Below are 12,921 nucleotides of genomic sequence, written 5' to 3'. Positions count from 1 at the left end.
ATTATATTATGCCATCAAGTTGATTAGACTCATAGCAATCCTATAGGACAGAATAGAACTGCCTCATAGGGTTTCTTAAGCTGTAAATCTCTATAGAAGCAGACTGCATCATCTTTCTGCTGGGTTCAAACTACCAACCTTTTGGTTAGCAGCCGAATGCTTTAACCACTATGCCACAAGAGCTCCATAATATAATATAATATTATATATATATACACACACACACACACACACACACACATATATAATGTATATCATATAATATTATTATATTCAGGTAGTCCTCAACTTATGATAGGGTTCCATTCAGATGACTCCATCATAAGTCAGTTCTGATGTTAAGTTGAATACCTCATTAATATCTTTATAAATCCAAGTTTTATTTTCTTTGGGGATTGGAAACATTCCATCTGAGAATTATAACATTAGTAAATTATGCCATGCAACACTGTATGTAGTACATATTACTAATAACAAGATGTAAAAAAAAAAAAAAAAAAAAAACCACATACAACCAGATGGTTGTAAATGTGGTATGAAGTAACTCAAATACGTTGCAAGTCAGGGCCTGCGTGTATACACGTTATTGATGTAGTGCCTTCCACCCCAGGAGGCTCATCTTCCAGCAGGATATCAGGCAATATTCTGTTATGACCCACAGGTTTTCACTGGTTAATGTTTGAAAGTAGATTGCCAGGCCTTTCTTCCTACTCTGCCTTAGTCTGGAAGCTCTACTGAAATCTGTCCACCATGGGGACTCTGCTAATGATTGAAATACCAGTGGCACAGCTACTATGTGTTAGGATATACATGCTTAAGATATCAGAGGGATGAGCACCAAAGGAACACAGTGAAGTTCTGGGTCCCTCAGAGCAGATGTTTAACTTTATCAAATGGTCTGCTTGTTCTCCTTTCCTCAGAACATAATTACCCTGATGAATGGCCCCATGTCCCTTTGGGAAAGTGGTGATGCCAGGAACAAGGGGAGCTTGAAGAGATTTGGATTTCTCCAGAAGAGTAACTTTTTCAGGTGAGGCCATTACAGGGCTTCAAACAAGGTAAGGAGAATCTCTTCACGCAGAGGAGAAAGGGATACTTTTGGGCAAAAGCAGATTAGTGGAGTTTGGTACGTCTCTCATTAAGCTGTCTAGTGCAACTGAAAGTAGCCAGTTTATCCCCACAGGCCTTTCTCAGGCCAGGGAGTGTACATATTTTTGATGTTATCATGGAGTCCACCCCAAATGTAGGTACATGGTCTCCCTTTTATTCAAGAGGTCCTGGGTTTTCTAAATAACTCAAGTCTGAGAACTGCACTGATGGCTCAAGTCTGGCTCTGATTGGCTAAGCTAGATGTTTTGTGTTACAAAATAAGTAGGCCCATAGTGGGCTGTCAATCTATCTTAGTCCTAAGGACCAATAATCAATTGGCTACTGTCAAAAAGCCCTGTAAGTTATAATATTCTGAGGACCATGCAGTCTCTCTGCTGACTACAGTAACCATGAACCACCATCTGGCAGATAGTGCCACCTCTTGGCCTTGGCCACCTCAACATCCCTCTGTTAGCTGCCATCAACTCAGTCCTTAGTTCATGGCTACTCTACGCCTGCTGCCCAGTCCTGCACCATCCCCATGATCTGACAGTGGTGATCCAGAGGGTTTTCATTGGCTGATTTTTAAAAGTAGATTACCAGGTCTTTCTTCCGAGTCTTAGTCTGGAAACTCTGCTGAAACCTGTTCAGCATCACAGCAACACACAAACCCCCACTGACAGATGGGTGGTGACTGCACATGACGAGCAATGGCTGGGAACTAAATCTGGGTGTCTCACATGTTAGGCAAGAATTCTATTGTTAAACCACCACTGGCCTCTATATCCCTCTACCAAACAAACAAACCAGAAAACCAAAGTCACGGCTGTTGAGTCATTTCCAACTCATAGCGACCCCTCCTTGGGTTTCCAAGGTGGTATCTCTATGGAAGTAGATTGCCCAATCTTCCTTCAGAGGAGTGGCTAGTGGGTTGAACTGCCAGCCTTCTGGTTAGCAGTCAAATGCCTTAGGCACTACACCACCAGAGCTCTATATCCCTCTACTTCCACTGACATCAGCAAGCTCAATTTAATGCAGCTCCCACTAGCACATGGAACCTACATAGAAGAGCTACAACAGCATTGCGCAGATTCTGATTCTTTCCTTAACAGTATCAGTCTCAATACTTTGGCAAAAAGGATGTCTTCAGGACCCTTTCAGGGTCATAGTGAGGAATGTGTACGTGGATCTTATGTAATTAATCCAGTTCAACATTTTTATCTCCTTCTTCTACATCAAAGGTTTATAACCTGGGTATACATTTTAAACACTTGAGGAGCTTTGAAAAAAATACTGATGCCCAGGCTCCATTCACAGATACTCTGATTTAATTGGTCAGAGTTGGGCTTTGGCATTAGTATTTTTTAAAGTTACTCAGGGGATTCTGATGTGCAGCCAGGTTTGAGAACTATTGTTCTTCATTAAGGAGCCCTGGTGGCATTTTGGCTAAAGCACTGTACTGCTAACCAAATGTCAGTGATTCGAATCCACCAGCTGCTCCATGCCAGAAAGATGAAGCAGTCTGCTTCTGTAAAGATTTACAGAAACCCTATATGAGGCAGTTCTACTCTGTCCTATATGGTCACGATGAGTCAAATTGACTCAATGGGCAATGGGTTTGATTTTAGTTTGGTTCTTCTTTACACTATGGAATTCCTAGAGCTTTGACTTCACTTCATGTTGGCTGCCACTGAATCCAGGTTTAAGTCAACTGATCAATTAGAAAATATAATTAGATCTGCAACCATGAGCTTAGTATGGCACATTAAACCCAGAATCTCTGGTTGAAGCACTCCTATGAATGAATTCAGCCCTATTCGAATTATGTTCTTCCCTCCTTTGGCTAGCATCTTCTGAATCAATTCCTAGACACATCTCCATGTTTCTTTAAGTAACAAATTAGCAAGTTCTTGCAATTCTTCTGATGTAGACATCTTCTCTTCCCAGATTTGACTTTATAATTAGCCCCTGAATTTATAATTGGTGACTGCTGGAATCAGATTCTCCTTATAAGTCTGAAGAAAGTAATATCACTAGGATTGGTATCACCCAGTACTGTAGTTCATGGTATCAACCCTCCCCTCCACATGGTCTGTGGATGGGACTTGCCTCAGTGGCTCCTGGCAGTTCCTCCTCTCTCCCTTGGCCAAGGCAGAGACCCCCCTCACACACACACACACTCAATGGCTGGCACATCAGCCCATCTGCTGGCACCCTGGCTGGTGGGTTGCAGGGAGGGAGGACATGGGACAGGATACTACACTAGGTGATGGGTGACTGCAACCCTGGTAATGTCACTGCTTTGGCAACCCCTCTCCTTACAGCACCAACCTGCCCACTGTGGACCCTGGCGTCACACCCCCTCTGACCCTCTGAAAGTGTTAAGGGATATAGTCCATGCCTCCCTCCACTGCAGTGAGTGGAGGTGGCAGGGGGTGAGGAGAGCTGGAAGAAAATTGGGTTTCCCCAGTAAAGTAACTTCTGTAGGTGAGCCATTATAGAACCTTCAGCAATGCAGGGAGAACTTCTTCACATAGGCAAGAAAGGGGAGACTTTTCAGGTAGGAGTGGATTGGTGAGGCTGTCTCTGTTAAGCTGTCCAAAAAACAAACAAAAAAAGCTCAAACCGGTTGCTGTCAAGTTGATCTGACCCTTGGGGACTCCATGGGCATCAGAGTAGAAGGTGCTCCACAGGGTTTCCAGTTGCTAATTTTTTGGAAGTAGATAGCCAGGTCTTTTTTTCTGAGATGCCTCTGGACGGACTCGGATCTCCAATCTTTCAGTTAACAGTGAGCGTATTAAGTGTTTGCACCACCTAAGGACTCCAGTTTATCACTAAAAAACAAACAAACAAACAAAAAAAAACAAACCCTCACTGCCATCAAGTCAGATTCAACTCATAGCGACCCCTCCTTGGGTTTCTGAGGCAGTTATCACTGCAGAAGATTGCCCAACCTGCCTTCTGAGGAGTGGCTGGTGGGTTTGAACCGCCAGGCTTCTGATTAGCAGTCAAGTGCCTTAGGCACTACACCACCAGAGCTCCTGCCCTTAAACTTCTCACACTTTTCACACTGTCCGGTAGCAGCACCATTAAGTCCCCCTGAGCTTTACCTTCACCTCAGGTGACCCCAGGAATTAGCTGACTTTACTGTTTCAAGACTCATGCCATGGACCCCAGGGTCCTAGATCTTCCTGCTATCATTTCTAACTGGGTCAGATAACCAATCACATATTCTTCTTCAAGGTTCTGTAACTGGCAACTACTTCTGATCCCAGAGTCAGTATCTGTCAGGTTTCTGATGATAAGAAGCTAATTTTGGCTAATAAGTAGGAAAGGATTTTGTTCAAAATGTATGAGCATAGCTCAAACAAGTGTTGGGAGGCCTGGAGAATCATGCTCAAGGCTAAGGTTTCAGAAACAGTAGCCAGAATCACACTGCAGAACTCAACTGCTGAGGAAACCACCACCGCTGCACTAGAAGAAACCCCCCACTAATGCTGGTTCTCATCCAGGAGGTGGACTTAAAGCCACTGCTGCCCCTGAAAGTCAGACATCTCTGTCAACACCTTGCAGAAGGCGTGTGTGGGCTCTGTCTATGGGCTCCTTCTTGGTGTTACTCATTATGAAATCAAAATCGCACACAGTTAAGTATAAGAGTTGGCATATACGGCATATGCCTGGATCCCAAAAGCAAAGAGCAAGCTGAGTTTTCTAGTGCCTAAGGTATTTGACTGCTAACCAGAAGGCTGGCGGTTCAAACCCACCAGTCACTCCTCAGAAGGAAGATTGGGCAATCTACTTCCGTAGTGATACTGCCTTGGAAACCCAAGGAGGGGTCGCTATGAGTCGGATCTGACTCAGTGGCAATGAGTTTGGTTTTTCTTTTTTGACCTCGGGCAGGTGGAATTGAAAAGGCTAGTGCATAAGAGATTTATTTCAATGAATTGACTTATGTGATTGTGGGGCTTGGTGAGTGTGAAATCTATAGGACAGACCAGCAGACTGGAAACTCTCAGGAAGGACAGATGCTGCAGTCTTTTTTTTTTCCCCTTTAAAAAACAGCTGTATTGAGGTTTACTTTTTTTTTTTGTTTTGTTTTTATTGTGATTTGGGTGAAATGTACAGAGCAAATTTATTTTCCATACAACAGTTCACATATACTTCGTCTCATGACATTGACTGCAGTTTCCCACAAGGCAACAGCTCTCTTCCTACTTCTTGAGGTTTACTTTTTGTACAATAAAATGCATCCATTTTATTTGTACTTTGATGGGTTTTTTTTTTAATTTTTTTTTTTATTTGGGTGAAAGTTTGCAGAGCAAATTCATTTTCCATACAGCAGTGCATACACAGTTTGTCTCATGACATTGACTTCAATTCCCTACAATGTAACTGCTCTCTTCCCACTTCTCCCTATAGTTACCTCTTCCCTGTGTCCTTCTTTCCTATGCATTCCTGCTCTCTGAGCTATCTCCCTGTGCAAATACTGCCCTTCTGTTCTCCCATGATTGATGTTCTAAGGAGTGTATCTACCTGGTGTAAATGTTCACCTTATATATGTCTGGGTATTGTTTGGCTGGAAACCACAGGAATGAATTCAGTTCCAGGCCCAAAAGGTGACTAGGGGCCATAGTCTTAGAGGTTTCACCAGTCTCTATTAGACAAGTAAGCTTGATTTTTTTTTTTTTTTTTTTAATGATTTTGGGTTTTGTTCCACATTTTTCTCCCACTCTATCCAGGATCTCCTGCACTGATCACTTTCTGAGTGGTTGAAGTGGTAGCTGGGCACCATCTAGTTCTTCTGGTCTCTTATGGTCATATATGCTGAGGTTTGTATGGTTCACTAGTGCCTTGGATTAATTGTTTCTATGTGTCTTTGATTTTCTTCATTCTTCTTTGTTCTGGAGATGAAAGATCCATTGTTGTGATGCTGCATCTTGAAGCAAAATTCTTTCTTCCTCAGGAAAGCTTTCAGCTGATTGGATGAGGCCACCCACATGACCATGGGTGATCTCCTTTACTTAAAGTCAGCTGATTATAGATGTTGAGTATATCTACAAAATACTTCCTCAGTAACATCCAGATTAGAGTTTGAATGAGTGGTGAAGTGCTCAGCTACTTAACCAAAGGTCAGTGGTTCAAACCCACCAGCCACTCCAAGGGAGAAAGATGTGGCAGTCTGCTTCTGTAGATTACAGCTTCAGAAAGCCTATGGAGCAGTTCTATTCAATTCTATAGGGTCACTATGAATCAGAACTGACTCCACAGAAATGGGTTTGGTTTTTATAGGTTCACCAAATTGATACATAAATGATTCCCACAGCTAGTTATTTCCCAAAGATAGCAATATTGTTCAAAAGGTACTGGGAGGCCAGAAGAGATCTCCAACACACTCCAAACTCACCACTAAAGATGATGATGATCATGAGGATGATTACAATGACTGTGATTACCATTACTATTACTACTATGACAACCATTTGCAAGTTCCTACCCTGCAGCAAAGGCCTTGCATATTACCATCTCATTCCTCAAACTGCCTCAGAAACCAAAGGAGGGGTCGCTATGAGTTGGATCCTACTTGCAGGCAGGCCAGCAGTGAATTTAGGTTTTTTTTTTTTTTTTTTTGAATCTGAGGCTCAGAAAGGAGTTCATGGTCACAGTGCATGCAAAAGAGAGAGGTGTCAGATCCCGTCGGCCTGATTCCAATTTTCCTTGCTGTCCACTTTGTATACTACCTCTCCAATTGCCATTTGAAGCCACTTGGGTAATGTAGCCAATTCTCAATACCTGTGCTAAGGAAAGGAGGAAGGAAATTGATTAAAGCAGTGACTCTCTAACTTTAATGCACATGAGCATCACCTAGAGAGGCTGTTAAAGCAAATTCCTGGACCAACTGACAGGGATTCTACTGGTCTAGTAGGTTTAGGGTGGGGCCTGGGAGCCTGCATTTTTAACACATTTCCAATACTGATGCTAGTCTGGGACTAAATTTTGAGTGACACTGGGTTAAAGAAATCCACACGTGACGCAAGCTTCTCTCCCCAGTGAAACCTTTACCAGTGACATCTATAAATAGCAGATGGGCTGACTAGAGTGGCATCTCTCCTCTCTGCCTACGGCTGACAGTGATATGATCAGAATTCAGTGACATGATCAAGGAGGAGAAGAAGCAGGCAAGGACAGCTTGCTAATCTCTTTGACATACAGAGCTGGCTGTCAGAGACAGAAGACTGGATTTCAGTTTTGTGAGCTCTTCCAGAAGATGCCTTGGACCCTTGTTCTGAGGGATCTCTGGTAAGCAAACAGTTGGCATATCACCATTTTCCCTAATGAGAAAACGTGAAACAGACCAGCTCTTGGAGAAGAGAGGACATATCTAGCACAAGCCAAGCCTATAATCCTCTCACCTGGACTCTGCAAGAGCCCCTGGAGTTCTACTTGAGCACACACTGATTATGTGTGAGGAAACCCCATTGCTTTCTCCTGGCCACTTAGTCAATCCAAACCAAATGCACTGCCATTGAGTTGATTCTGACTCATAGCACCCCTCACTGGGCTTCCAAAGTTGTAGATCTTTACAGAAGCAGACCGCCTCATCTTTCTTTGGTGGAGCACCTGGTGGGTTTGAACCACTGACCTTTTGGTTAACAGTCAAGTGCCTTAACCACTACACCACCAGAACTCTTTTGGCAGCTTACTAGAGTGGGGAATTTAAAACATAGCTCTGAGAGGTACCAGTAGGGATATGGAAATTCAGAAAATGTGGGTAAGAATTTCAGTTCAATCACTTAAACTGTTAGACATCTCTAAATCTTAGTTTTGTCACCTGTAAAATGGGATAATACAACCTCCTAAAAAAAGGTTTCAGTGAGTGAGTGTAAAATTTTATTTTGATTTGCATCTTTCCTTGCTTCACATCCCTTCTTATTTATTTTAGCAGAATATGGCTGATTCATATGATAGAGAACACATTGTTCTCTGGAAGAAGGAAAGGGGTCAAATACCTGGATGGATACCAGATAAGATATTGAGATGAAGCGTTTCTCAGCTTGAGTGTTCTGGAAAGCAGAACCTGAAGGATAGATTAAACTACTGACATGAATTATTTGAGAGGTGCCACACCCAGGGTGAGGAAAAGGGAAGGGAAGTAAGGAAAGATGCTAAATACTGGCTACCACTTCATGACAAACTGAGAAAAGATAGAGAGTAATTTAGGAGGCATGTTTGCTCAGCACATGGGACTTCAGCAAAAGAAGACGACCACACTTTGCAATAGTCCATAGAAGAGAGAATAGTTTGTGGCTTTATCTGTTTGTTTATTTCTTATACTTGATCCTCCTTGGTCAGAGTTCACGTTATGGGATCTGATGTTGCCCACACTTCCGCACTGCATCACCTGGCCCTGGTGGCCACCCAGAAGCCCCCATGATGTGGTGTTCTTCCAAGTCTGAAAGTGGAGGGGTGTCCTAGTATGGGTGGGTGGTAGACCAAAAGAGAGAAAGGAGGAGGCTATGGAGTGAACTTGAGAAGGTATAAAATGGTTTCCAGACTGAATTGTCTGTTTAAGACTTACTCATATTACACCAAAAACTTTTTTAAAAATCAAGTTTGGAGATGTATAACCTGCTTTAGACTCTAGACCAAATGTGCTGGTCTCTAGTTTCTGCACATGAGACCTCCAGAATCAGAGAATTAAAAGTTTTGCTTAAAATATCTTGACGGCCATGCTCCCTAGTGTCATCCTCTGAGTTGTTAGGGATTTCAAGTTTCTCATATATGTTTACCCTTGACCTGGATAATGAACCACTGGAAAAGGGTTCTCTTCATAGCTGTTGCAGGTGCACAGGTCTCAGTCTTAGGTCAAAGTTTATAAATTAAATAGAGAGGAAGAGCCTCTGGGTCCTGTTTGATACCTTCCTTAGTCTAGTGGCACCAACCGTAACCCCCCATCACCACATATTACAACTTTACCACTGACAGAAGTAAGATTAGATGCACCACCAATAGTTATTCCACAAAGCACCATAGCAATTACATAATCTCAAACAAGAAAGGGCAAATATAAAGCACACACTTCCCTATTTCTTGCCTAGGGCAGACATTACTAATCAATCATTGTATTTTTCCTGCTGAGCCAGGGTGCAGCCTTATAGTCTTTAATAGAGCTCTAGGCAGCTTCTACCAATTGACTAGCATTGGCATCTACATTGGGACTGTTTCAGGTATAAGTGAGGGAAACACAGTGCACATTGTCTTAAGCAGTTGTTGTTGTTGTAGTTAGGTGCTGTCAAGTCAGCTCTGACTCATAGTGACCCTCTGTACAACAGAATGAAACAATGCCCAGTCTGACACCATCCTCACAATCTTTGCTATGCTTAAGCCCATTGTTGTAGCCACTGTGTCAATCCATCTCATTGAGGGTTTTCCCCCTTTTCACCCATCATCTACTTTACCAAGCATGATATCATTCTCCAGGAACTGGTCTCTTCTGGCAACATGACCATAGTACATCAGACAGTCTGGCCATTCTCATTTCTAAGGAGCATTCCTGCTGTACTTCTAAGACAGATTTGTTCATTCTTCTGGAAGTCCATGGTACTTTCAATATTATTCATCAACACCACAATTCAAATGCATCAATTCTTTGATCTTCCTTATTCATTGTCTACCTTTCACAAGCAGAGAGAGGAGACTTTATCAGATCACATAGCTAGAAACTCCAATGATAGATTCAGTGCCTTTAATTCTCTTTTGTTTGGTGGCAAATATGGTTAACAGCAACTGAAAGCTTTATCCTGCTAGCTGAGCAACATCATCAGAAAAGGAAGGTCTCTTTCTCAACTGCTCTGATAAGACACCTGGGGTTGGCCTACTGATTGTCCTGACTCAGATCTGATTGGCAATCTTGGGTCATGTTCATATGTCTGAATCATGTGATCAGGGAGATGCAATGCTTTTGTTAGCCAGATTTGCAACCCATGATTTGTCCCACTTGAGCCAATGGACTAAGATAGTACACAAGATGAGTTTCTAAGGGAAATGCGGAGCAAGGTTCCAGAAGAAGAGCAAGGGGGTTTTGAACAGCCTAAATAATAGATTTGTGCTCTAGTGGCTCACTAAGCACCATCCAGTGCTGCAACCTTCTAACAAGTATGGGTCACAATACAACAGGAAACCTAGACCCGCTGTATACACATAGGAACTTAGAGACTTCTAGTTCTACCATTCCTACCATCTGGCTTATGTCTCACTCTCTTATCTGCTTCTTAGTGAATCTTTATCCTAGGATGCTTTTCATATCCTCCTGTGCCCTTTCCTATTCTCACAGTATTGAAAGTGAAGTCCACTATTCACCTGCTCCCCAACTTCTTATTCTTAGATCTCTGTCCATTTCTCCATTTTATATCAGAGCCTCAGCAATGACATAAAAAATAATAACTAAACCTTAGAACCAGCATTCCCATCCAGTCTGCATTTGGTGTTTAACTGGACTAAAAGTAGCTGGGATCATCTAGAGATTTCTTAAAATAAAAATAATAACAAGTCTACCATATTGGAAGACAAGTGGTTGAACAAACTTATTAACCTTTCAAAACAAGCAATTTCAGTAGGAATAGACTTAATGTCATTAGTCTGTGAAGAAGCTCAAGAATGCAGATATAAATCCCTTTAGAGCTGAAAATTATGGGTATTGCAGTACAATCTGGCAGAAATACCATGAATCAGCATGTACCACAATTACATGCTTTTGCTCTAAGTACATGTGAAGCCTAACCCATCTATCAGATATTTTGCAACAAACTTGGAAAAGTCCACCCACCCCACTGATTCAACAATCTTTAAAGAAGTGCAGCTGCAGCTCTTGAAACTGTTGCTTTGCAAAAATATCTGTCCTAGGGAAGAACCCAGACAGACCTCCCTGAGTGACACACATCAACTGAATTTGGTAAAAGTTTAAGTTCTTATAATGTGCAAAGTTTTTTTGTTTGATGCTATAAGAGATAAAAAGAGGTGAGTTCCTGCTCTTGGAATTCACCAGAGCTTGGCACAGAAGTACATGGGTTTTAGAAGGAGACAGACATGGATTTAAATCCTAGCTCTGTCATCTACTGACTTTATGACTTGGACCAAGTTAATCTCTCTAGGCATTGGTTTCCTTGTTTGTAAAATGACAATAGCAATTGTGCTTAAATTTTGAGATTATTGTAAAAGGAAATGAATTTACAGAAGGTACTTAGTAGGATTCCTAACACATGTTGTTGTTGTTAGGTGCCATGCCGTCATAGCAACCCTATGCACAGCAGAACAAAACACCACCTGGTCCTGAGCCAGCTCCTTGATTCTTGCTATACTTGAGCCCATCGTCGCTGCCACTGTGTCAATCCATCTTGTCGAGAGCCTTCCCCTTTTTCGTTGACCCTCCACCTTACCAAGCATGACATCTTTCTCCAGGGAATGGTCCCTTCTGACAACATGACCAAAGTAGGTGAGACGAACCATTCTTGCCTCCAAGGAGCATTCTGGCTGCACTTCCTCCAGGACAGACCTGTTAGTTCTTTAGCAGTCCATGGTACTTTCAGCATTCTTCGCCAACAGCACAGCTCAAAAGCATCAATTCTTCTTTGGTCTTCTTCATTCATTGTCCAGCTCTCACATACATATGAGGTGATTGAAAACACCATGGCTTGTGTCAGGCACACCTTAGTTCTCAAGGAGACATCTTTGTTCTTCAGCACTTGAAAGAGGTCCTTTGCAGCTGATTTGCCCAGTGCTTTACCTCATCTGATGCTTTGACTGCTGCTTCCATTGGCATCGATTGTAGAACCAAGCAATGTGAAGTCTTTGACAATTTCAATTTTTTCTCCATTTATCATAATGTTGCTTATAGGACCAGTTGTTTTCTTTATATTGAGATGTAATCCATACTGCAGACTGTATTCTTCAATCTTCATCAGTAAGTACTTCAAGTCATCCTCACTTTCAGCAAGCAAAGTTGTGTTGTCAACATATCGCATGTTGTTAATGATTCTTCTTCCAATTCTGATGCCATGTTCTTCTTCATATAGTCCAGCTTCTTGGATTATTGCTCACCATACAGATTGAATAAGTATGGTGAAAGGATACAACCCTGACACACTCCCTTCTTGATTTTAAACCATGTAGTGTTCCTTTTTTTCTGTTCAAATGACAGCCTCCTGGTCTATGTATAGGTTCCTCATGAGTACAGTTAAGTGTTCTGGAATTCCCATTCTTCTTAATGTTATCCACAATTTGTTATGATCCACACAGTCAAAAGCATGACTATGCTTTTGCATAGTCAATAAAACATAAGTGAACATCTTTCTGGTATTCTATACTTTGAGCCAAGATCCATCTGACATCAGCAATGATATCCCTTATTCCATGTTCTCTTCTGAATACAGCTTGCATTTCTGGAAGTTCTCTGTCAATATACTGCTGCAACTGTTTTTGAATTATCTTCAGTAAGATTTTACTTGTATGCGATATTAATGATATTATTCAATAACTTTCACATTCTGTGGGATCACCTTTCTTTGGAATGGGTCCAAATAGGATCTCTTCCAGTCAGTTGGCCAGGTAGCTGTCTTCCAGATCTCTTGGCATAACCAAGTGAGTGCCTCCAGCGGGGCATCCGTTTGTTGAAACATCTCAGTGGGCATTCTGTCAATTCCTGAAGCCTTGTTCTTTGCCAATTCTTTCAGTGCAGCTTCAACTTCTTCCTTCAATACCATTGGTTCTTGATCATATGCCACCTCCTGAAATGGATGAATATTGACCAGTTCTTTTTGGTACAGTGACTCTGTGTAT

This window comes from Orycteropus afer, unplaced genomic scaffold, assembly GCF_000298275.1.
Source record: "Orycteropus afer afer isolate SDZICR_OR568_19922 unplaced genomic scaffold, OryAfe1.0 scaffold00250, whole genome shotgun sequence".
Taxonomy (NCBI): Eukaryota; Metazoa; Chordata; class Mammalia; order Tubulidentata; family Orycteropodidae; genus Orycteropus; species Orycteropus afer.
This window is presented reverse-complemented; position numbering follows the sequence as displayed.